The sequence below is a fragment of the Panulirus ornatus genome, chromosome 64, assembly GCF_036320965.1.
Source record: "Panulirus ornatus isolate Po-2019 chromosome 64, ASM3632096v1, whole genome shotgun sequence".
NCBI lineage: Eukaryota > Metazoa > Arthropoda > Malacostraca > Decapoda > Palinuridae > Panulirus > Panulirus ornatus.
The window spans coordinates 21,427,107-21,439,032 of NC_092287.1; the positions used below are offsets into that span (position 1 = coordinate 21,427,107).

Genomic DNA, 11,926 nt, shown 5'->3' on the forward strand with positions numbered 1-11,926 from the left:
CGTGTGTCTCATGAGAACAGTGAAGATAACACGTCGCTGTGATGACGGAGCCATCATGTGTGGCTTACAGTGACGCCCAGAGTTGCAGTGATTGTAACAGGAACACGCAACGGTGTTGTCAGTGATAGGGACAGGAATATTAGCAGTGATAGAGAGGGGGGGGGGAGGGGGCGCCAAGAAGTCACGTTAGCAGTGACTGAGGCAGTGAAACGGCTAGTCACCGTTGCTGTAACGTCAACAGAGATAGAGAGTCGCAGTTCGTTACACTGACGATAGCAGTGATAGGAACAGTAACAGTAGTAGTGGTAGCGATTCTAGCAGTAGCAGTGACTGTTACGTTAGCAGTGATTGAGAGGGTAACAATAGCAGTATCCATGACGTTAGCAGAGACAGGTGACATGAAACAACAGAGATGACAGTAACTTTAACAGTGCAAGTAACGCCGGCAGTGATAGGAACAGTGACTGTAGCAGTGACAGGGGAGAGTCAATCCAGCAGTGACAAGGACAATAATAGTACCAGTGACAAAGATATTATCTGTTCCAGTGACATAGAAGTAACAGTGCTAGTGATAAGGCCAGTAAATATACTAGTAACAGGGGCAGTCCCTGAAGCAGTGACAGGGACTGTATGTGTAGCAGTAACTAGGAAAGTAATTATAGCAGTGACTGGGACAATAACTGTAGCAGTAACTAGGAAAGTAATTATAGCAGTGACTGGGACAATAACTGTAACAGTGACTAGGAAAGTTATTATAGCAGTGACAGGGACAATAACTGTAGCAGTGACTAGGAAAGTAATTATAGCAGTGACAGGGACAATAACTGTAGCAGTGACAGGGAAAGTAACTGTAGCAGTGACAGGGACAATAACTGTAGCAGTGACAGGGACATTAACTAGCAGTGACTAGGAAAGTAATTATAGCAGTGACAAGGAAAGTAATTATAGCAGTGACAAGGAAAGTAATTATAGCAGTGACAAGGAAAATAATTATAGCAGTGACAGGGTCAATAACTGTAGCAGTGACAAGGAAAGTAATTATAGCAGAGACAGGGACAATAACTGTAACAGTGACAGGGAAAGTAAATGTCGCAGTGACAGGGAAAGTATCTGTAGCAGTGACAGGGAGAGTAACGATAGAAGTAGCAGGGAAAGTAATTGTTGTAGTGTCAGTGGCAGCCTCCTTGGTTGTCTCCAGGTCTCCATCTTCCTTTGTTGTCTCCAGGTCTCCAGCTTCCTTTGTTGTCTCCTGGTATCCAGCTTCCTTGGTTGTCTCCAGGTATCCAGCTTCCTTGGTTGTCTCCATGTCTCCAGCTTCCTTGGTTGTCTCCAGGTCTCCATCTTCCTTTGTTGTCTCCAGGTCTCCATCTTCCTTTGTTGTCTCCTGGTATCCAGCTTCCTTGGTTGTCTCCAGGTATCCAGCTTCCTTGGTTGTCTCCATGTCTCCAGCTTCCTTTGTTGTCTCCAGGTATCCAGCTTCCTTGGCTGTCTCCAGGTCTCCAGCTTCCTTTGTTGTCTCCAGGTCTCCAGCTTCCTTGGTTGTCTCCAGGTCTCCATCTTCCTTTGTTGTCTCCAGGTCTCCATCTTCCTTTGTTGTCTCCAGGTTTCCAGCTTCCTTGGTTGTCTCCAGGTCTCCAGCTTCCTTTGTTGTCTCCAGGTATCCAGCTTCCTTGGCTGTCTCCAGGTCTCCAGCTTCCTTGGTTGTCTCCAGTTATTCAGCTTCCTTGGTTGTCTCCAGGTATCCGACTTCCTTGGTTGTCTCCAGGTATCCGACTTCCTTTGTTGTCTCCAGGTATCCAGTTTCCTTGGTTGTCTCCAGGTCTCCAGCTTCCTCGGTTGTCTCCAGGTATCCAGCTTCCTTGGTTGTCTCCAGGTATCCAGCTTCCTTGGTTGTCTCCAGGTATCCAGCTTCCTTGGTTGTCTCCAGGTCTCCAGCTTAGTTGGTTGTCTCCAGGTATCCAGCTTCCTTGGTTGTCTCCAGGTATCCAGCTTCCTTGGTTGTCTCCAGGTATCCGACTTCCTTGGTTGTCTCCAGGTATCCGACTTCCTTTGTTGTCTCCAGGTATCCGACTTCCTTGGTTGTTTCCTGGTATCCGACTTCCTTGGTTGTCTCCAGGTATCCGACTTCCTTGGTTGTCTCCAGGTCTCCAGCTTCCTTTGTTGTCTCCAGTTATCCAGCTTGGTTGTCTCCAGGTCTCCAGCTTCCTTTGTTGTCTCCAGTTATTCAGCTTCCTTGGTTGTCTCCAGGTATCCAGCTTCCTTGGCTGTCTCCAGATATCCAGCTTCCTTTGTTGTCTCCAGTTATTCAGCTTCCTTGGTTGTCTCCAGGTATCCAGCTTCCTTGGTTGTCTCCAGGTATCCAGCTTCCTTGGTTGCCTCCAGGTCTCCAGCTTCCTTGGTTGTCTCCAGGTATCCGACTTCCTTGGTTGCCTCCAGGTCTCCAGCTTCCTTGGTTGTTTCCTGGTATCCGACTTCCTTGGTTGTCTCCAGGCATCCGGCTTCCTTGGTTGTCTCCAGGTCTCCAGCTTCCTTGGTTGTCTCCAGGTCTCCAGCTTCCTTTGTTGTCTCCAGGCTCCAGCTTCCTTTGTTTTCTCCAGGTCTCCAGCTTCCTTGGTTGTCTCCAGGTCCTCAGCTTCCTTGGTTGTCTCCAGGTCTCCAGCTTCCTTGGTTGTCTCCAGGTATCCAGCCTCCTTGGTTGTCTCCAGGTCTCTAGCTTCCTTGGTTGTCCTCTAGGTCTCCAGCTTCCTTGGTTGTCTCCAGGTCTCCAGCTTCCTTTGTTGTCTCCAGGCTCCAGCTTCCTTTGTTTTCTCCAGGTCTCCAGCTTCCTTGGTTGTCTCCAGGTCCTCAGCTTCCTTGGTTGTCTCCAGGTCCTCAGCTTCCTTGGTTGTCTCCAGGTATCCAGCCTCCTTGGTTGTCTCCAGGTCTCTAGCTTCCTTGGTTGTCCTCTAGGTCTCCAGCTTCCTTGGTTGTCTCCAGGTCTCTACTAGCGTTCGAAGTCGACAGAAGGCAAAGTCAAAGTGGTGTCCGACGTCCACTGTTACCAGAACCCATACGCAGGAGACCTTGACTAACGCTGCTGATGTATATCATTAACCTAACGACCAAAGTTAAAATTGGGGCATCGCTTTCAATGGCTACGTTGACTAATTCAACGCCAGCTCTGGCTTTAGGGGGTGTGTAAATGTAATCTTTATTTGCTAATCCTCAATTGATTGGCGAGTAATTGATATACATATATATATATTTTTTTTTTTTGTCGCTGTCTCCCGCGTTTGCGAGGTAGCGCAAGGAAACAGACGAAAGAAATGGCCCAACCCCCCCCCCCCCATACACATGTATATACATACGTCCACACACGCAAATATACATACCTACACAGCTTTCCATGGTTTACCCCAGACGCTTCACATGCCTTGATTCAATCCACTGACAGCACGTCAACCCCGGTATACCACATCGCTCCAATTCACTCTATTCCTTGCCCTCCTTTCACCCTCCTGCATGTTCAGGCCCCGATCACACAAAATCTTTTTCACTCCATCTTTCCACCTCCAATTTGGTCTCCCTCTTCTCCTCGTTCCCTCCACCTCCGACACATATATCCTCTTGGTCAATCTTTCCTCACTCATTCTCTCCATGTGCCCAAACCATTTCAAAACACCCTCTTCTGCTCTCTCAACCACATATAATTTCCACATATTCTCTGTAAACAAGAGCAGATAACATACAGACAACATACAGATATCATACAGATAACATACAGATAACATACAGACAACATACAGATAACATACAGACAACATACAGATATCATACAGATAACATACAGATAACATACAGATAACATACAGATAACATACAGACAACATACAGATATCATACAGATATCATACAGATGTGTGAGTGTGAATGACTACATTTCTGGGCTTGTTAGTAATGTTCTGTCGACGTGAATGCCTGGATGGCAACACTCGCACCACAACAACATCATGATGAAGATGATGGTGTCGTCCTGGGATGTTGATCATGCAGGTCCCTCCTTTTTGAGGCACAGAGGTGGCGCTCACAGCCAACTAGATCAAATGGATTTCAGGACATCTCCCACCCACACACACACACACACACACACACACACACACACGAAAGGACTTGCAGGTTACAGACGAGATGGACTTTTCGGGAGGGCAGGGCCTTGCTCGGTGGCACTTGGCCAACTCTTGACATCTCCGAAGGAAGACCTGGGCATTGCACCAGTGTAAGTCATCATGACTCAGCAATGTCTCCACCAACTGCTTTTGATGCTCGTAACTCCTGCTCCTCCACACCATAATGGCTGCTCGTAACTACGCCTCCTCCTCCCTCCTCCACACCATAACTGGTGCTCGTAGTAACGCCTCCTTCCTCCTCCACACCATAACTGCTGCTCCTAACTCCTCCTTCCCCACCATAACTGCTGCTCGTAACTTCTCCTTGCTTTGTAACTCCCTCTCCACACTACCATAACTGCTGCTCGTAACTCCTCCTTGCTCTGTAACTCCCTCTACACACTATAACTGCTACTGTAGAGGGCCAAAGGGTTACATTCTGGTGTGAGAAATGAGGGGGTCACCTCCTGGTGTGGAGGGTCAGAGGGTCACATCCTGGTGTTGGAGGGTCAGAGGGTCACGTCCTGGTGTTGGAGGGTCAGAGGGTCACATCCTGGTGTTGGAGGGTCAGAGGGTCACATCCTGGTGTTGGAGGGTCAGAGGGTCACATCCTGGTGTTGGAGGGTCAGAGGGTCACATCCTGGTGTTGGAGGGTCAGAGGGTCACATCCTGGTGTTGGAGGGTCAGAGGGTCACATCCTGGTGTTGGAGGGTCAGAGGGTCACCTCCTGGTGTTGGAGGGTCAGAGGGTCACATCCTGGTGTTGGAGGGTCAGAGGGTCACATCCTGGTGTTGGAGGGTCAGAGGGTCACATCCTGGTGTTGGAGGGTCAGAGGGTCACATCCTGGTGTTGGAGGGTCAGAGGGTCACATCCTGGTGTTGGAGGGTCGGAGGGTCACATCCTGGTGTTGGAGGGTCAGAGGGTCACATCCTGGTGTTGGAGGGTCAGAGCCACATCCTGGTGTTGGAGGTGGGTTCAACGATCCACATTAAGGTGTTGAAGTGGGTTCAACGATCCACATCATGGTGTTGAAGTGGGTTCAACGATCCACATTATGGTGAGGTGGGTTCAACGATCCACATTATGGTGTTGAGGTGGGTTCAACGATCCACATTATGGTGTTGAGGTGGGTTCAACGATCCACATTACGGTGTTGAAGTGGGTTCAACGATCCACATTATGGTAAGGTGGGTTCAACGATCCACATTATGGTGTTGAGGTGGGTTCAACGATCCACATTATGGTGTTGAGGTGGGTTCAACGATCCACATTACGGTGTTGAAGTGGGTTCAACGATCCTCATTATGGTGTTGAGGTGGGTTTAACGATCCACATTATGGTGTTGAAGTGGTTTCAACGATCCACATTATGGTGTTGAGGTGGATTCAACGATCCACACTGTAGTGTTGAGGTGGGTTCAACGATCCACATTATGGTGTTGAGGTGGGTTCAACGACCCACATTATGCTGTTGAGGTGGGTTCAACGATCCACATTATGCTGTTGAAGTGGGTTCAACGATCCATATCATGGTGTTGAGGTGGGTTCAACGATCCACATTATGGTGTTGAAGTGGGTTCAACGATCCACATTATGGTGTTGGAGGTGGGTTCAACGATCCACATTATGGTGTTGAAGTGGGTTCAACGACCCACATTATGCTGTTGAGGTGGGTTCAACGATCCACATTATGCTGTTGAAGTGGGTTCAACGATCCACATTATGGTGTTGAAGTGGGTTCAACGATCCACATTATGCTGTTGAGGTGGGTTCACCGATCCACATTATGCTGTTGAAGTGGGTTCAACGATCCACATCATGGTGTTGGAAGTGGGTTCAACGATCCACATTATGGTGTTGAGGTGGGTTCAACGATCCACATTATGGTGTTGAAGTGGGTTCAACGATCCACATTATGGTGTTGAGGTGGGTTCAACGATCCACATTATGGTGTTGAAGTGGGTTCAACGATCCACATTATGGTGTTGGAGGTGGGTTCAACGATCCACATTATGGTGTTGAAGTGGGTTCAACGATCCACATTATGGTGTTGAAGTGGGTTCAACGATCCTCCTGGAAGTAGTTAAACGTCATTGTAATCCCTTGGGAAGACTTTTTGCTCCTCGTAGGGATTTATGGCATTGACAGTGATCCACTTATAATTAGACGGTGTCCTCCCTTCCTTACAGTGATACAGCTGTATTGTGTCCTCCCTTCCTTACAGTGATACAGCTGTATTGTGTCCTCTCTTCCTTACAGTGATACAGCTGTATTGTGTCCTCCCTTCCTTACAGTGATACAGCTGTATTGTGTCCTCCCTTCCTTACAGTGATACAGCTGTATTGTGTCCTCCCTTCCTTACAGTGATACAGCTGTATTGTGTCCTCCCTTCCTTACAGTGATACAGCTGTATTGTGTCCTCCCTTCCTTACAGTGATACAGCTGTATTGTGTCCTTCCTTCCTTACAGTGATACAGCTGTATTGTGTCCTCCCTTCCATACAGTGATACAGCTGTAGTTAGTCTGTGTTCTCCCTTCTTTACAGTGATACAGCTGTAGTTAGTTTGTGTTTACTCTTCTTTACAGTGATACAGCTGTAGCTTGTCTTTGTTCTCCTTTCTTTACAATACTACAGCTGTGGTCTAGCATGTGTTCTCCCTCCATGTCAGAGATTCAGCTGTGGTCCAGCATGTGTTCTCCCTCCATGTCAGAGATTCAGCTGTGGTCAGCTTGTGTTCTCTCCCTCCATGTCAGCGATTCAGCTGTGATCAGCTTGTGTTCTCTCCCTCCATGTCAGAGATTCAGCTGTGTCTAGCATGTGTTCTCCCTCCATGTCAGCGATTCAGCTGTGATCAGCTTGTGTTCTCCCTCCATGTCAGCTTGTGTTCTCTCCCTCCATGTCAGAGATTCAGCTGTGTCTAGCATGTGTTCTCCCTCCATGTCAGCGATTCAGCTGTGATCAGCCTGTGTTCTCCCTCCATGTCAGCTTGTGTTCTCTCCCTCCATGTCAGAGCTTCAGCTGTGTCTAGCATGTGTGCCTCCTTCCATGTCAGCGATTCAGCTGTGATCAGCCTGTGTTCTCTCCCTCCATGTCAGCTTGTGTTCTCTCCCTCCATGTCAGAGCTTCAGCTGTGTCTAGCATGTGTGCCTCCTTCCCTACAGTAATCCAGTTAAAGTTGACTCCTCATCCCACCACCATTACATGCTCACGCGCTGTAGTGTATGTACACCCTGCCCGTATGTCTGGATTCCTTGTGGTCTGTGTGACGGTGCCTTTATAAAGAGACCAGTTGAGGGAGTACATGTACTCTGAGAAAGTACATAGACTGTATGTGTTATTGGGCGTGAGTGAAGGAGTACATGGACTTTGGAAGTGAATGCATGAACCCTACGATAGAAGACATGTACTCTACGCGAGAGTACATGGAAAATGTAATAGTAGATGTGCTATGTAAGAGAGTATATGGACATCAAGTACATGTGCTATGTAAGAGAGTACATGGACACATTGAGAGAGTACATGGAACCTACAAGAGTACATGGACTGTCTAAGAGTACTCGGACCCTATAAGCGAGTACATGGACTTAGTAACAGACCACATGGACTCACTAACAGACCACATGAACTTAGTAACAGATCACATGAACTCAGTAAGACCACATGAACTCCGTAACAGACCACATGGACTCAGTAACAGACCACATGAACTCAGTAACAGACCACATGGACTCTTTAACCAAAGATATATCTCCACTGATATTGTTTTCACACAAAGGAAAAATGGGGTAAATGTTTGGGATATATAGAGATTGAGTCCAAATTAATGGCCTTAATATTGGCAGTTTCTGCTCGTTTTCGGGACTTTGTGAAATATCAGGAATTGTCGATAAGCAGAGAATATTATGATGGTCGGGTGTGGACGAACTTATACACGGGTTTTCCTTGGCATGAAACGGTTCTCTATGTGTGGCTAAAGTGATGCCCGGTTTATCCTGGGCCTCAAATGGTCCTCTCTGCAGTGGGTTAAAGCTGCCTGTCTCTCTTGTCCCTCCGGCAGGGAGGTTGAGAGAGGCTTGGGGCTACCAGGAACCAGGACAAGGTGTGAGTGAGGGGGTCAGGGAGACTTGCCACAAAAAAGGGAGGTGATGGGAAGGGAGTGTGGTTTAGTTACCCCAGGGGGAGGTGAGGTGGAGCAGCAGGTGGAGCAGGAGCAGCTCAGGGGAGCTATAACCCGTGGGGTGTGGATGAGATGAACTGAGTAGGTCGGGAGTGAGGACCAGGGCTAAGATCCTAGCTAGTACTTGCCTTGTGACCGTCGTGTTTCTCAGCTTTACCCGCTCCTCCTGCCTGAAGGATAGCAATGATAATGATAATGATGATAATAATGATGATAATAATGATAATGGTGATACTCTGTTATTGAATTCTGAACTTAATTAAAGTAGGACAAAATAAAAAAACAGGGGTGGAAGAGTGGGTCTGATACTTCGTACATATGTATCAAAGTGGAGGCTAATGTGAAGTGTGTTGAATACATGTGATATATAGGACGGGTAGGAGGGGGTGGTCTTCTAGTGGTCTGTCTGTGCCAGCTGGGGTTGGTCTTCTAGTGGTCTGTGCCAGCTGGGATGGTCTACTAGTGGTCTACGCCAGCTGGGGTTGGTCTTCTAGTGGTCTGCGCCAGCTGGGGTGGTTCTGGCTGGTGGGATTACCTTGGGTCAGAGGAACCCATGATGATGGTACATCACTGAGCTGAGGTTCAGAGGAACCCATGATGATGGTACATCACTGAGCTGAGGTTCAGAGGAACCCATGATGATGGTACATCACTGAGCTGAGGTTCAGAGGAACCCATGATGATGGTACATCACTGAGCTAAGGTTCAGATGAACCCATGATGATGGTACATCACTGAGCTAAGGTTCAGATGAACCCATGATGATGGTACATCACTGAGCTAAGGTTCAGATGAACCCATGATGATGGTACATCACTGAGCTGAGGTTCAGAGGAACCTCAAAGAACTCAGAATATAATAACAACTTGAGGAAAGAACTCGAAGTGAACAATGCCGGAATATATTCACAAGACATGTTGAAAGATCAATATTCACAAGATATGTTGAAAGGTCAATATTCACGAGACATGTTGAAAGGTCAATATTCACAAGATGTGTTGAAAGGTCAATATTCACAAGATGTGTTGAAACAGTTAACGGCTGGTTATCGGCCATTGCTTTGCTCAACGGTCAAAACATTTTCAGTTTTTACATGTCTAGGATCAAGGTATCAACAATGGACTATGTGAGTTTGATAGTCTTATCATACGAGATTTTATAACAACTGTGTGTGTTTTAATCGCTTTACGGTGTGATGACCGATCGGTGGCTGTTATTTTTTTTTTTTTTGTATCATCCGCAAACATGTGTTGGTCGGAGTCCAATCCTCCTTGCATGTCATTTACACTGATCAAGAAGAACATTGGTCTCAAGGTAGAACCCAGCAGCACGCCACTCACAACTTGGACCCATTTCGAGATAGCTTACAAAATCTATTAAGATATAATCTATTCAGCAGAGGAGTCTCCCACTTATATAATCTATTCAGCAAAGGAGTCTCCCACTTATATAATCTATTCAGTAAAGGAGTCTCCCACTTATATAATCTATTCAGTAAAGGAGTCTCCCACTTATATAATCTATTAAGTAAAGGAGTCTCCCACTTATATAATCTATTCAGCAAAGGAGTCTCCCACTTATATAATCTATTCAGTAAAGGAGTCTCCCACTTATTACAGATATTTTCTGGCCCTCTGGATACAGTCAGTTCACCTTGCCATCTCTTTTGTCACAAACAGAGCTCACTCTCTCGTGGAAATCTAAGAGGTTTGATACGCCTGGCCTCCATCCCCTAAAATCCTAGTATCTCTTCCTTATGTAGCTTCCACTTAGCAGGAGGTAGTTTCTCTGCTTGTAGGGTCATCTTTCTCCACTACCTCTCAGACGTCACTCGTCATGAATACAGGTCTGTTACTCAACGCCTCCTCCCCCTCCCCCACAATCTTTTTGATGGTAGATAGGTATGGCCTCCATCCCCTAAAATCATATTATCAACGTGGCCTATCAAGTGTATGGTTACATATCCTCAGCATGTATGCTAAGTTTCATGTCATGGTCGCTGGTTATTCTGTTCCAAAAACCTGTTCACTACCTCCGTCATCAGTCTGGTTTAAAAAACTTCGAGATTATGACTAAGTTGATCTTCACTTGTTTTTTTTTGTTTGTCTATGATGGGTAAAATTAAGGCCTCTAGCCTTTCCTTGTATTCTCAGATTTTTTTTTGTACCATTTTTGTTGCTCTCCTCAGGACCTTCTCCATTAGCTCTTTGTGTATTCTTTTCATGCACATTCACCAGATTTAAGAAACATATCTTAATTTTGGTCTCACGTAGGGCGTCAGCTGCTTGCCAGATATATTCTCCTGTATGAACTTTGGCTGAATTGTGATATTTGCCAGTGGACAATTGGTCTTCATAACTGCTTTCCTAAGATGGGACTATGGCAACAATATTGGTGTGATGTCGAGTCCAATTCTCTTTCACAGACAGATTCCTGCTCTTTATATCCCTCCTTGATAGCGTTCATATGAAAGCCTTCGTCCACTGTAACCCATCATTTTTCTTTTTTACTTTACATATATATATATATATATATATATATATATATATATATATATATATATATATATATATATATATATATATATATATATATATATATATATATATATATATATATATATATATATATATATATATATATATATATATATATATATATATATATATATATATATATATATATATATATATATATATATATATATATATATATATATATATATATATATATATATATATATATATATATATATATATATATATATATATATATATATATATATATATATATATATATATATATATATATATATATATATATATATATATATATATATATATATATATATATATATATATATATATATATATATATATATATATATATATATATATATATATATATATATATATATATATATATATATATATATATATATATATATATATATATATATATATATATATATATATATATATATATATATATATATATATATATATATATATATATATATATATATATATATATATATATATATATATATATATATATATATATATATATATATATATATATATATATATATATATATATATATATATATATATATATATATATATATATATATATATATATATATATATATATATATATATATATATATATATATATATATATATATATATATATATATATATATATATATATATATATATATATATATATATATATATATATATATATATATATATATATATATATATATATATATATATATATATATATATATATATATATATATATATATATATATATATATATATATATATATATATATATATATATATATATATATATATATATATATATATATATATATATATATATATATATATATATATATATATATATATATATATATATATATATATATATATATATATATATATATATATATATATATATATATATATATATATATATATATATATATATATATATATATATATATATATATATATATATATATATATATATATATATATATATATATATATATATATATATATATATATATATATATATATATATATATATA

General features: G+C 42.3%; 1 protein-coding gene across 8 annotated transcripts in view; it reads left to right on the forward strand.

Annotated features, from left to right (window-relative positions):
• The window catches only part of LOC139746301 (uncharacterized), a 114,468-nt gene that overhangs the window by 35,422 nt on the left and 67,120 nt on the right, over window positions 1-11,926 (forward strand). The gene's annotated exons all lie outside the window — the stretch shown is intronic.